Source organism: Cotesia typhae, unplaced genomic scaffold, assembly GCF_013202065.1.
Source record: "Cotesia typhae breed Kobodo isofemale line unplaced genomic scaffold, CoteBio_Ctyphae contig_48, whole genome shotgun sequence".
NCBI classification, from domain to species: domain Eukaryota; kingdom Metazoa; phylum Arthropoda; class Insecta; order Hymenoptera; family Braconidae; genus Cotesia; species Cotesia typhae.
The window spans coordinates 11,262,139-11,278,080 of record NW_027423756.1 but is presented as its reverse complement, the minus strand read 5'-3'; the positions used below and the strand labels follow the sequence as shown (position 1 = coordinate 11,278,080).

Genomic DNA, 15,942 nt, shown 5'->3' with positions numbered 1-15,942 from the left:
TATCGTGGACCACAGGTTGCTGGGAGCTGGAAGCTGGGAGTTGAGCTGAGATCGTTGGTCTGGTACGGAGCGAGGGAGGAAAGAGGAGCGCAAAGTACAGCAAGAGGAGGAGAAAAGTCCCCTCTTCTTTTCGCGGTGACTCAAACGCCCGCGATATCTCGACCAATAAAATCACAGCTTTGGCTCCGCCTTTTATCATTATTTTACTTGTTTTTCTTTTACTTCACCCTCATTGGATGACATTCTACTTTCTGAACCCCTTGGATGCTAAAGAAAATAAAAAACAAAAGTAAAGTTAAATAAAAATACTCGCGTGGAATTCTTACCTACGTCTCTCATCTCCTATATCCACCTTAAGTTTATCTTCTTTGCTATTTCTTTACTCTTTTTTTAATTTTTTTATTCTCCACATCATCTTTATTCCCATCTCTCTCCCTCCCTCCCACCCACCTACTTTTCTACTGGCCTCTTTCTCTCTCCAGAATTTTTTATCCTCCAGTCCAAGTGCAATCCAAACGACGTTCCGCACTTATCCTCCTCGTATTATCCTGAGCTAGCAGACTCCTGATGCTTTAGAGACCATCTTTTTCCAAGTAAAGATTCACACTAGGGTTTTTATTTTCTTACTTTTCTGCTCCGATGCCAGTCCACTTTTCTTACACTTAAATAAAGTACTTAATAACAAAAGAAAATTTAGCAAAATTAACACCAGATGTGTTTGAATTCCAAGCTATTTTATTTCACATAAAATAGATTTTTTAATCTAAAATGAAAAGTAATTTTTTCGAGAATAAATTCGATTTAACCGAAACCCGAAGAGAGAAAGGTATAACATAATTTAACCTTCTATTCAGTAGATCAGAGTCACAGTTGCAGTTAGTACTATTGGTTATTTAAACGGGTTACAAAAGAGAGCAAGAATAAAGAGAGCCAGTGGTCGCTGTTCGGTATAAAAAAGCGAGCCCGACACGCCGGTGGTTTGATCTCTCGCATTGCATGGCATTGTATGTATATCGGGTGTGCCGCCGGAGTTTTAAAACCCGCGGAAGGCCGAGACCGAACAAGCGTAAGACAATGTAAAGCTCTTTGGCACGGGCGCAGTCAGTGGATCGCATGGATCCTTTATATACACATATAGTGCCTACATAGACACACTCGGGCAAACAATGACAACACACACGTGTGTCTTAACCTGGAGGTATACTCCACCAGAACGAGAAAGGGTGCCGATGAGATTGGAGCTGTTGAGCTAAAGTGAAACAAGTCGGTGTGCGGGTGTCAACAAGTATAGGTCCGGGTGCTTTGCCTTATACTTATACTTATAATATCCTGGAGATCGCGCCGGCGATGTCGACACTCCGACATGCTCCTTCGCCACGTTCCAACAGGGTGTCCATTTCACGCGACGTTATACTATCTTCTTTGCTAAACACCCACACACATGCTGAGCGAATAAAACACACAATGTAATGTTCTATGCTAATTCATCCTCGTATAATCTCTTCCTATATCCAGTCAATTCACTCGGCCTCTACTCATTTCATCTTGATATACATTCGCACCTATTTTTCAATCATTTCTTCCGCCCGCCGGCCTTTCATATGTCACTTCAATATTTTTCTTATCGTTATTATCATCATCATTTTAATTATTAGTGTGTATAAGTTATATGAAAAAAATTTGTGTTGAAATATGACATATCTATTTTTAATAGCTAACTTTTAGTCGAAGTACATTAAAAATATTGCTATAATAATTTTTTTTATATATTTTCTAAAGTGTATTTTAATGTAATTAAATTAAATTAAAAATATATAATATCTAGAAAAAAAAATTGACCAAAAGCTAGCTATTATAAATATATTTTTTTTTTTTTGAGGGAAGTCTGTCCCAATACACTTAAATAAACAAACAAATTTCATGGATGTAGAAATACAACAACAATTGAAATAATAACAACAATGCATTGCGTATCTATAGGTACATTATTATAGTTTGGATATAGATGTTGTTGAAAGTTAACGGACGAATCGGATAGCGATTTGTTCTAAAAGCAATATAGTCCCGTGGGCGGTTGCGGTTGGAAAAGAGAGACAGAGGAGGGTTCGCGCGCCCTTTTCACCAAAATTTGCATGAGGTATTAAAGCACGGTGGCTAGGTTTCAGTCGACTGAGTCGATATTTGCCAACAGCGACTGCCGCGCGATCAAAGGATCCCTCGTTACGCTTCTCACCCCGTATGCTTCATACTGTTCCATCACCAGCATCACTATCTTTTCTATCTCTGTCTGTGGATATATATTTTAAACCTCATAAATATATCTATGTACGTTAAACTATCTGACTGTTGGTACTCTCGAGAAACTGTTACATGAAACGGATGCCTTACAGAGAGTAATGTGTATGTAACACGAACTTTGTCTTCTTGGGTTCTTTGTGTTCGGAAATCGTCTTACTGTACTCCCTGTACTCCGGAACAATCGTACCTCAAACTCCGGCCGGTCTGAAGAAGAAAACACTAACGAGAAATGGAAATACAAATAAGGGGATGTTTTATCCCTCGACTGGCTCTGAAATCTTTTAATTATTTTTTTCCTTTACAAACAATTGTTTTGCCAGTGAGTTTTAATCTCACTTTGACTTTTAATTTCAAACTTTATTTATTTACAGACAATTAATTACAAACTTTATTTTTACAATATTATAATATAAAAAGTAAATTAATAATTGTCTAAAAAATATTTGTCGCCTCAACACATGCTACAAATTTTAGCGCAGTTAATTGCCCGGCAAAGTAAAATAAATAAATAATTAGAGTAGTAGTATTGGGTATAAATAAAAAAAATATTTGATTATGTTATTCATTATCAATAAAAGTGTGTCTGTGAATGATTAATCACCGAGTAACAAGGATGCTAGGGCATTTTAAATTAAACGATTACCAAATTCCATCATCACAAGTATAAATCAAATTCCTAATTAGCACGACCGAGACACAAGCACGTGCCGCGAGTGTCCAATTTGATGGCTCCCCATTACATCTTATAAATCCGTGATCCTCTTTACTGAGTATCCATCCTACCCGAGGTTCTCTTCTAAACGAGTAGAACCAGCTAAAGCCTCCTTCCTCCGTCATCCAAAACAAAACCCAACAAAATTAAACAAAACGAGTTGCCTTTTTCCCCTCCTTCTATTAACTGATGAATGGGGCCTAGGACCCATCTTACTTATGCGGTCCGTCGCTTCGCCGGCATGCATCACTGCCAACCACAGACTCTTGCGTTTTTACGTGGTCAATGAAACCCTGAGGAATATGATTACGCGCGTTAACATTCTCGAGATACATATGTGCTATAGGTAGGCTGGTAAGTCTGGTGGTATGGTCTTTTAGTTTCATCCTCTGGTCGTTTGTCTTGTCGAGGTCACTGTCGAGTATCCGCGAATATACAGATTTATTCTTATGTGTATTGTGTATGCCTAAGGCAGCATTTTACCTTCCACAAATACTCGTATTATAAATTTTACAAAAGATCGAGCGTGTGTTCGAGTACGAATGCGAGTATCATATCGAGGAGGAGAGAAAGCGCCGACGATATCTGATGTATGATGTTTATGGGTACGCGCGTGCCTTCTGGAGTTTTAAGAGGATAAAATAAAATCCACAATGCAATATACCATACAATACAGCAATCGATATTCTGAGTCGTTAACTTAAACTTAGATCATATAATGATTAATTACAGCGGGCTCTTTGACGGATTTCACCTGTCATTTTACCCCGAGGATATGTCGGTATTAATTCCTCTTTACGTAATAAATCTGACGCAAGTCTCAGCGTAGAGCTGGTTGTATTTTTATTGGGTCTTTATTCAACTTTAAATATACACATTTAACATCACAGCTTGGCAATAAAAATAATAAATAAGAGACAAATAATTTTTTTTTCCTTCTCCACTAATTCGTGCTGTGAATTTACGAGTGATTCACGATACGAGAAGTAGAGCAAAGGGTTGGGTTGGGTTCCTGGACCGCATTTTGCGCGAGCTATCCATACCACTGCACTTTGGCCCGTAAGGATATAATTTGGGCATCGTTTAAGCCTCCGGATGGCTTTGCTGAATGGAGAGATATACAACCACCCGTATACTTTTATGTCTATGTATATTTTTATATTGTAGTAGTAGCAGTTACGGAATGCAAAAACCCGTGGGGTCTCTTGCAGCAGACCCTGGTACCGGGCAGGTCGCCGCGAGTATCCCGTCGCGTTTTACAAATTATTCAATTAGCCTCCGCGAATTAAGATATACATATTCATCGTTTTCCCTGATACGGAAAGCTAGCTCTGTATGCAGTACAGTGTTGTTGTTGTTGCTGCTACTGTTGTTGTTGTTGTTGTTGTACATATATTTGTATATGATAGTGGACGAACGTGTATACTTTCATCTGCATTCACGGTTTATGTTTGTGAGCCGGAGGACGGATAAAAAGAGTAAAGAGCAAAGAGGAGGTTGTCGAGCTTTTTGGGAGGGTGTGTACACAGATAAATAGATATATAGCTAGATAAAGTCATGGGTTGACGGTAAATATAAACAAGTCAACGAGTGGACAGCCGCGTTAGATGTTTAAGCGGACACCAAAAAATAAAATACATTTGCAGACGCTATAAATGCCTGGTATTCCATGCTCCGTCGAGAAAATTCTTTATTCGTAACGTTCTACTAGCTTGTTTAAATGAACGAATCAAAATAATTTATACGCTCACTTTATTATCTTTTGGTTTTATTTTGCTAGCCGTTTATTTTTTATAAATCGAGTTAATATGCAGGTACATTATTATATTAGTTCTCTGGTTAATTGTCTATCTGATGTATGTAGCTGCTGACATTAAATCACTCAAATCAGTATATAATGAGTTGTAGTGATGAATATTTGCTTGACCCTTTTTATTTTGTTTTTTTAATATAATTTGTACTGTAGAAAATTGAATGATTATTCAAATCAGAATATTAATTTGGATTATAGTCAAGAATTTATGTTACGTGTAATTGATATTATTCGCTCGGTTGCATGGCTGACAAGTATCGATACTAAATTTTTTTTTCATAATATTTGCAGACTATTTTAAAATTTAATCAATTACGGTGTAAAGTGTTGAGTAAATTCATTATAAAAAATTAATGAAAAATAAAAAAATTAAATGCGCAGGTATTTTAATGAAAACATTTACGGTGGGCCTACGGGTCGTGGAGAAAGATTCATGTTGGCATAATAAGTTAAAATGTGTCCGTGTATATATATATATATATATATATATATATATATATATATATATATATATATATATATATATATATATATATATACGTGGATAAAATACGAGGTAGCATAGCAAAGAAATGCACATTTTAATCATATCGTCTATTAACACCGAGGCTTTTATAAGCTTGGGCTGTTTCTCATGAATACGCATGTTTTTAGCGGTCTGCAACAACTACTAAATTAATGCGCAATGAAATCACCATAATATTTAAGTAATTTCATTTGTTATGTATCACTTTAAATACGCCCAAAAAGGTTAAAAAATTAATCCAATAAAGTATGTCTAAACGCAAGAGGAAAAAAATACATACATGAATAAATGCAGAGGAAAAAAAAATAAATGAACAACACGCTCGCGTGCTCGTTATAATCACTCAATGCAAGTGAAAATATAAATATATATATTATAACAATACGCGAGAATATTGGAACACGTATATATGTATATCGCGAGTTCGTGATGATCCAACGCACCGGATGTATATTTTTTGTTATCTCTTGAATCGCAAACGGTGTGAGACGAGACATATACCTATATACTGGTGATTTTTCTTCAATAACGGACTCGCACTCTTAACATATGAGTTACATTAACTGGTATATGTTATATGTACATCGTATCAGTCAACTATTACTCAATTACTCGGCTTTATAATAATAATAATAATAATAATAATAATAATAATAATAATAATAATAAAAAGAAAAAAGAAATGCTATGGATCAAACCCGGATTCTATAATAGATTAATAAAGAAACAAATAAATATTTAAGCAAGTCTACGTCTGGAGTGTAAGTGCCCCAGACGGCGTTAATTAGCCAGTCAATCAAATTAGCTGCTCATTATTCAAATTGAATCGTCTCTTATATTATTTTCTCCCAGACATTTTCGATTCGATTAAAAATGATGGATGAATATTTGATAAATTTGTTGAAGGATATAAGTATGTACAAATTAATTTAAGATAAAGTATTGATTTAAGATATTAATTATGCACTGACATTGATATTGCAATATTTATTTTTCATCATGAATTATAATATAAGCATCACCTGTCTCCAGACAGGGCAATCACAACAAAGCACCTTGTATGCAGAATGCCGAGTGAAAAAAAAAAAAAATGAGGGCAACTGCCCGAAATGTCGCACTCGTAATTTCGGTTAATATTTAATATGACGGTGACTGGTGGTCTGGGAAGCATAAAATCCGGAGCGGTCTTTACATAAAACGCGCAAATATCCCGGTGTTACGGCGTTATTATGCGGATTTGGGTCTACACTGCGGGATATTGCCGAAAAATAAAGCCCGTAGCTCGCGAGACCGGCAGATGTCCACGATGATAGGTATATATCTAACTAACTATAAATACAAATACGAGACAGCATATAAGAGGAACTCTGAGCTCTGAGTAGAGTCTGAAGACAACGGCGTATCTTTGGTTTTGCTTTTGAGCAGACATCGCAACCACAACGTAGTCCCATTACGATTTAAAGTTTACGAGGGATCAGAAACACGCGGTTCTAGTTCTTTGTGCCCTCTTCACTCTTCGCTCTTTAATCCTGACTCTTGACTCTTTACTCCTTATTTCTTATTCCTTATTCCTGTTCACTCGGCAACTAACATATCCCGCTGGCAAAAGTCGCCGGCAAAAGATCCGCTCAACGGCAAAATTATTCCAAGACAATAAATTTGATACCTATCGATCTCGCGCCTGCCGATCATTTTTATTCCGCTCGAAATTTTTGTTTAATACACCTGAGCTTGAATTCTTAACTCAAGAATTTTGACTGAACGTTACTATATTAAAGTTAATATAATAAATAAAAAAAACAAAAAAAAAAAGAAATTTATCACACAATTAATTAGGCCGGTGAATTAATGAAGGAATAAAAACTAATGGAATTATGCTAAGTATTTTTTAAAAGCGTGATATTAATACATAATAATGGAATGCAACCCTTGCGCAACGGCACTTTGAAGGCTCTCAGCGAATGACGTATTTTATCGCGTCGTACATATTTTAAATAAAAACAATACTGTATCCATGTGATGGTTCTGGCGTTTCAGCGAGCGTCAATTAACGCAATTAACCAGCAGGAGCATCACCAGTGAGTAACTGACTCCCTCGCATAATTATCTATCAAACAGAATTATTATTTTTTTATACACTACTCAAGTCTCTAATGAATGTTATTAATTACTTTATGATTTTCCGATAAAAACAAACACGCGCTACTCCAAGGCGAAATTTATTATATTAAATATTATTATATAGATATATGTACAGATGTGTGGGTATATAGTACACAATGCTTATTATCCCACGTCACGATTACGGGTTATGTCTTCGCTTATCATCAACTTCAACACTAAATATCCCATTTATAAACAAAAAATTACTAATAACAATAAAACGGAAGTTCATACCGCTACACTATTTATCAAAGTTATAATTGTGATAATTAATTTTTTATCAAAATTTTAATTACACTTTTTTTCACTCTTAATTAACAATTTTTAATTAATTCATTGAGCAATTTTTTTTTTACGTCAAATTGAATGAATAGTATGTTTTATTTTTCTCAGAGATCTTTTTTATTTCTAAATAAAATTTTTTTATTTATTTGAAAGAAATACACATTAAAAACCTTCTTAAAATTTTTAAATTATATACTGATAAAATATAATTTAATTCTTTTTTAATTTTTTGCAAATATTATTATAAATATTGAATTAATAATTTTAATACTTGATTAATTGTTGTTAATTTATAATTGGCTATAAATAATTTTTCACTTGACTCAATGCCAATAAATACCAAAATTTTATATAAAAATAAATAAAATAACAACAATACAAATAAAACCTCAAAAATAGTTTTATAAAACCACGCATGTAATGACCTAAAAGGTTAATTAATGTATTTAAATACCCTCCTACTCTCTAGTGTTCTAAAAAATATAGGATGATCAAAAATAAAGTTCAAAGGTGTCAAAGTCCAACGGCCAGTCTAACCAGCGTGACTTTATAAACTTATATTTAAAAAAAAAAAAAGCCAGCCGGAAGTTGTTTTTCCGCTGAAAGATCGCTGCAGATATAATCCAAGTGTCACGGCATTCTTCGGTATATTATTCGGTAATTTGTATAAAAGTATAAACATATAATAATAATGATAGGGAGAACAAATATCTGAAGGATATAATTTATGAGTGGAAGAGTGCGAGCGAGCACCGACGGGCAGGTGAGAGATTTTTGGGCATCACCATTCCTCAGTAAACCATTAACAAAGTTATATATCCCCCTAATAATAATCGTTCTTGTTGTCTTGGTTTCTTGTTCACGACAGCGGTCATTCTACCTCCTATTCACTCGTCACGGCCACTTTTGCGGTTTGTCCTTACACCAAACAGCGTACTGGGGTACACATTATTTTTTATCTCATCTTTACCCTTACCCTCGGCTCGTTATCTTCATACGCCATGGCAATTGGATAGATCGCCGATAGAGCCAGATAAAATAATAAATGCCAACTAAAGGCAATGTGTACTTCCTCCTCTTCCTCCTCCTTCTTCTCCTCTTCTTCTTTTTCTTCGGTCAGTTATTTTGCCAGCGGACAGGTGTATGCGGACATACACGGGGTGTGCCGTCTGCTATTCACCAAGATGCAGCTGACCACATTCTCTCACTTACTAATAAACGAATTATTTCCTCTTTTTCTTATCTTTATGCTCGCTCTGATATGTATAATGTAGTGTCTTTTTATTAATTTACTACGGGGATGTTCTTTTTTTTTTCTTTTTGCCTCTGTTCGTAGACATACTCGGATCGGATGTATAAACCAGTGGATGTAGCAGAAGGGAAAAATATTTCTCACTAGTCATTTGTACGGTGTTTTATTATAATTATTATTATATTATAAATTAAATTAAATTATTAAATATATTATAATGTGATAATTACTTTGCATTTTAATGTAAAATTATAATACGTGAGTTAATTATGAGGTTGATTTGCATGGTGTTTACAAAATTCATTTTTATGAGATTTAATCACGAATACATCGTATAACAACTCTATTAATATATAAATATTTGTTTATTTGAATAATTAGTTTTTAAATTATCAATTTTTTTTTTAATTACTCACAACACATATACTGATAAAAAGATTTTTTTATCATCAACATGCTTTATTAACTGTTAATAAATGATTTTTTAACAGGAGGAAATTAAATAAATATTAGTACCAATTAAAAAAAAAATTTTATTTTATTCAATAAAAGAAAAAAATTGTTTTTAAATAAATAAATTTACTAACAGTTGATAAATTTTCTTATCAGTGTAATCGTCCAAATATTACATTAAATATGTGTTGTTTATCAAATTATAGTAATACCAAAATAAATTTGCGGGAAGTAAAGTTAGAAAATTGATAAATGCAAACAACAAAATGAAGCATAGCTAAAAAGAAGTTATTTATTTAAAAAATGACAATAAATCTCTCTAAATGGTTTTCGAAGGGATGTTGACAGCCAGGGGGTAGACGGTGCCCGCTGGCGAGCTTAGTTGGACCTCGAGCGAGGGAGATATAGGAAAATAACTGGAGATAAAGCGAGACAAAGAGAAGGGCGAGGCCCTCACGGAGCGAATACGTGCGCCGGTAAGAAGGTAAAAACGCACGAACCCGAAGACGAACGTGACGCGACGGAACGTCCGAGCTCTTGAGCCATTCGCTCTCAACTCTTCGAGTACTCGAGAGTGACACATGCAGACTTGTTGGGCATCTCTGTCTCCACTCGATCTCCGTCTTGGTCTTCGTCAGTGTCTTCACTCAGCTCTGTCTTAACTCGGCCTGTCTTTCTTAGTTCGTCTCATCCTTAAGACGTTCGCCCACAATACGACTCCTCCGAGCTGCGTACTAAAAAACAAACCGACACGCGAAACTATGCATTGTCCTGCCGAGGAGTAGTCCTGAATTATAATGCAAGTGTAAGCCAGACTCAGACTACTCAGATCGTTTCCCTGCAGGTAGCATTCCTAATTTTCCTACTCGATAATCCGAGTTCCTAGCAAATATTTTTGTTGTACATTTAAATACACTGGTCATATTTACTTTGTAAAAAATTATTTCTCAATATGTCGAATCTCAAATTTAGAAATTTTGTTAGCAAAAGAAAAAAAACCATTTAATTTTCCATCGATTGGATAAGATTTGACGGATCAAATATTTATTTAAAAATATTAGTAGAAAATTTTTTATTAGTGGAAATTTAGCTAATTTACTAATAGAATGTAGGACATACAATACTAAAACGTGAGTATCGAAATAATAAAATATAAATAGTGGGCCGGTGGTCTTGAGCTTGGACAAACAAACAGGAAGCCTAGACACAGGAGTAAATCTAACTGATAGATACTCGATGTACTCTTGAACTGGCCTCGAGCAGGAGTTTCAGTGCGTGCGACAGCCTAAGTTCCCACGGGAGCTCCGATCCAACTTGGTTTGCTTCTAGTAGTATTACATTATTATATGTTATATGTATCGTGTGTGCTCCTGCTCGTCAGCGAATCACCCAGCCGGTGAATATCATCCTGTGACTATACATTACATTAGGTACATACACTCCATACCCTGGTGCACACTGCTAATACAGTAGATACATGTCGTGGTAGTCCATTCCGCCAGCAGACAATGCCACACATTCGAAATGACAATTAACTAGATTAACTGTTCATGTTACTACCTTTCAAGTTAAGAAGTTTTGATATTTAAATAATAATCTGATTTCAAAACTTTCTCTATTGATAGAATTTATAAAATATATAAATTCATTTATTAGAAAAAAATTTATTTATTTATTAAACATATAGCTAAATATTTTTTACTGTTAATAAATATTTATGCATAGTCAACAATTTTTTATTAACAGTTAATAAATTTTGTTCAATAAATAATTTATTAATTGTTGATAAATATTTATTAAATTACTTAATATTAGAAATTCATTTATTAACACTTCATAAAATTAATTAAATGTTAATAAATCTTTTTATCAAAGAGCTTATATTGTTCGAAGAGTTTCAATATAAAATCAAAATCTTCAAAATTTAATTGAAATATTTTATCAAAAATATAAGTAGGAAAAGAATGGATAAGAAACTTGGATCTTATTAGTTCGCTTACATTCTCATATCAAGCAAAGACTTGAGTATAATACTTGCGTGTCTTATCCTACGTGGAGGTACAGACGGATGGTATCCTCGGTACGTGATCCACGACTACGTGATCCATGTCCTCTGGGTGCTAGACATTTACGACCTTGTATGTCTTTTAACAGGAAACTAAACGTCTTTCTTATATTACTTGTTAAATCCTTCATTTTTTTTTTTTTTTTTTTTTTTTCATTTATTTATATTTCGCCAAACTCGCCTTAATCTCAAGCTTTGTTTTCTTAAGTAAACAACTTAATAAAACTCTTTTAATTCCCATGCACACTTCCTCGGGTCTCTGGCCGCGGATGACGTCAAAAGTCATGAGGTAATTTTTTTATAAAAACAAAACAGAAAAAGCCAATTGGAAAATTTGGTCGCGGAGTTCGTTATTCGAGAGTCGCGTGCAATAAATTTGTTTCGAAGGTGAGATGACTTTGGTCGTTGTCGATTGGCCGTGTCTGACCGCAACGAGGACAGGAATAGCTCTAGCAGGAGTACGTGATTCTCATTGTTTTAGTGTTGACCGGTGACATACGTGATATGAATATGCGTGGATTAAATATTATTATTATTGCTTAAAAAATAATGAAATCAAATTTTTGATTTTTTTCAACCTTTAAAAAAAAAAAAAATAATAAATTAAAAAAAAATTTTTTAACGTAAAATTTATTGAGAATTTAATTTTCTCAAATTTGTAAATTTAAACAGAAAAATAATCGATAATTGTCAATGTAATCCTTCATTTCAACATTTTTTCCTAATTGCTCCAATTATTTAACCGAAGTATAGTATTATTACCCGACTCGAGATAAAAATACCCTGTACATCCACCAAATGACGAATCAGCGAATTAAAACTCTCATTATAATGAAACAGATAATTTTAATTCAGATTAATTAATGATTTTTTTTTTTTTTTTTTTTTTTTTTGAAGGTTAATCGTTTTGGTCTGTATATAGGAGTGACAGATAAACGAGTCGCAGGAGCTTGTCACGTCACTGATTCCCACGATACCGCGACGACGGATCCAAAAGAAGTTTGTTGAGTGTCTTTTGACTGCTGTTGCTCGTTCGTCAGATCTCACGTTGTCTCACACTCGGTAAGTACATCATATCCATCCTCAGTCACTAGTGCTAAACAAAAAATATTGAGTTTAAGCAATTAAAAATAAAAAATCCTCCAATGGGTTAAATAAAATCCAATTAGCAAAAAATCCACAAAAGATTACCTGACATACAATATTGGACAAAACGATAATTATGTCATCGATTAACATAAAAGTCTCATTAAATGAATTAATCACTCAGATAATAGCTTCGATAAGTAACGTGAATATAACAATGCATACTATTACTATATTACATATTTAACTGGTTGTTATTCAGCGTAACCGCGAATTAACAACAGCAAAACACGTGGATCCAACACTTACCGTTTCCCGATAGTACATACAAGCAAAGCGAAACATCTTATTCATTAATGTAGTATTCTATTATAATATGTAGTATGTAACCAGAAAGGTTGTCGTATAGTACAGTATCGTAATGTGTAGTAGTTGCCGTTTGGATACGAATAAGTAAGTACAAGACAAGACGATTTACAAGAATACTTTGGGGTCGCCGACGTATAATTACATATGCCGCGGCTGTGCTGTATATGCTCTACGGGACTTGGTGAACGAAATGATCCAGTCATCGGGGCGTCATGTTTAATGTATTCAGAGCGATTCTGGCGACGTCGCAGACAATGGGTGTATGGGCGCGTCGCAAAAATGCAAATTGCCATGTGCCCACCTACGGTACACTCGCGATTACTTTTTTTTTATTCCCTATCCCCTTTTTTCTTTGTCTTTCATATTCCTTCAGTCTAAATTCACTGTAAAATATAAAAATCCACGTATCGCTGAATTCTTTATCCATTAAACTGCGCGGAACTATTTTTATCTTCCCTTAATATAGATTAATAAAATAATAAGAGACCTGGATAATTTATTTAATAACTACTGTTTATTTAAAAGTTATATTAACAGTGAATCATTCTAGCATTTTTTGGGTCTCACCTTAAATAAGGATTATGTTAATATAATTTAATATTATGTGAAGGAGCAAATGCCCCTCGTTAATTCCTTTATAAAGCTATTAGACTTCTGATCTTGGATTATCTGCCGATTCCAGGTTTACCGAGACAACTTTTAAGTTTTCATACTCCCACTTTGTTTTTTTTTACGAGACAAGTAGCCTTGTCAGCTGTCTCTTTTTAAATAGCTTTCTGTGCCTACAAGTAAACAATAAATTTTGTCCTCATAATATAATATAATAAAATATAATATACAATATAATGTAGACACAGTACAATCTTTCTTGGGCATATAATATGTAATATGGCTGATAATAAATAAATTTGGCGCGAATTATACAAGCTGGTGCAAGGGATCATAATTAACGTCGAAAGTGTTGTGTATATAAGCACTTGTATGGCTCTCTGGCTGGATGCAGACAGAATAGAGACCTAGTCGATGAAAAACAGCTTCGAGCATTTATAATAATACGACCTGGGCTAATATAACGGACGCAAAAGACGAGTTATACAGAGGCGTTATTTTATTACGTTCATACTTTTATGATCGCTCAACCAGTCTCTGAATTTGTGTGGGCCGCGTTACAAGCTCCACTCTATTGCCTATCGTAATTTATCTATTATTTTTAAGAATGATAAATACACAAAACAAAATACAATTTATTATTTATAAATTTCTTAAATATATAAATATTTTAAAATCTTTCCAGTTTTTATCCAAAGTACGATGGTTGATAAATAAAAAAAGTCTTATCGATAGATCATCACGAAAAGCTAATTATTATCGCATAAATCGGTCTTGTCACGGCATACCCCTGAAGTAATTATCACACAGAAAACGAGAATCAGGCAATAATTTTCGTTATCTCAGGATACTTATATTTTAATTTACAATTTTTAGTGGGTTTTTAAATCGTCCAGTAGCCGCGAGCCTTTCAGGTCCGTGTAATTATCCAGTCTGTGTCCTGCACGACTTAATAAAAACCCCGAGACGGCAGATAACACGAGCAAAAGGATCTTTGGATTTTTACAAATGTCTCCGGTCTCGCTTGCTCTCAAGTATTCTTCGAGATATTATCAAAACAGCTTGTTGAATAAACTCTGGCTCTTTTACTGTCCTCAGCTCTTCTTTATCTTGGTTAAATTTTTGTTTGTTTTTTCTTGTTCATTTTTTCTTCCGACTTTTAAGTAAGAACTCTGACCACTCTTCCTGCCATATAACGATCTCTTCCTCCACGGCGAGCCCAAGATGCTCTTCATCCGGTCTCTATCGGTGTCAAGGTGCATCTTGCTGCCAAGAATCACTAAGCATGCTTCATCATTATTATTTTTATTTTTTTTTATTTTTCTACAAACTAGTTTTATAATTAAATAATTAAATCAAATAAATTAACAGCAAGTGTTGAAAAGTAATCAATGTTTATACTAGACAGAGTTTCTCTTTTTTTACTACCGTTGGGTGGCTACATACATATATTTATATAAATTATACAAGTCTTGTGTGTATTTCTTAGCGATTCTCCCAAGAGTTTGAGTAGCCGTCCCGACGGAGCGGGTTTTGCCGGTTGATTTATACTTCCGACAGGCGTAACGAGGCATGAGGTTCAGTCTCCGGGGCATCACGAATTTTTCACGTGACTCGCGATATTGCCCTTTTGCTACTCATGACGATCGGCCCCATGAGTCGCGACGATGAATCACGAGACTCACGAGAAGAAAAACAGTAATTATTTTATTTCCGCGGTTTAATCAAAATTCTGATTGTTTCAGTTTCAGTAAATAAAATAATTGTATCGTTGATTTACGAGGCAAACAATTACAATTACAATTAGTAGATTTTCCATGCGTAAATTTGTTTGGCTTTAAAAAAAACCCTGGCTAGATAAGCTGAAAATAATCTAAAAGTTCAGTACAGTTACGGCGTAAAGTACGAATCGGTTAACAATTCCACGCTCGGTGCGTAGACAAACGCAGACTTGCAGATACAAGATTTAGATCTCCACGCTAGCCGCAGCCAAAGAATAAGAATAAGAACAAGACCAACGAGGTATAAGACAAAGAAGTAGGCTTTCTTGGAGAGTTACTGAGTCCACTGAGGAAAAGGGTTAAAGCAACCAAGAGTAGAGGAAAAAGAATGAAAGAGAAGACGCGATGGGCCCGCGTGAGCTCTGTACTGTTAAGAAAGCCCGTCGAGATTTATTTGCCATGCCGTTTTCAGCGGCAACCTATTCCCGTTGCCTGCGCTGCTCCCGAGATGTCCACTCAGATAGAGAATCCAAGAGCAGGAAGTGCTGTAGACTCTGACTCTCAATGAAACCAACTAAAATAAAAATATA

General features: G+C 34.6%; 1 protein-coding gene across 1 annotated transcript in view; it reads left to right on the top strand.

Moving 5' to 3' along the window:
- The window catches only part of LOC141529740 (uncharacterized), a 178,111-nt gene that overhangs the window by 13,878 nt on the left and 148,291 nt on the right, over positions 1-15,942 (top strand). The window contains exon 2 of the transcript XR_012479652.1: positions 12,465-12,629. The gene's annotated coding sequence lies outside the window, so the exon portion shown is untranslated. The remainder of the gene's footprint in view (positions 1-12,464; positions 12,630-15,942) is intronic.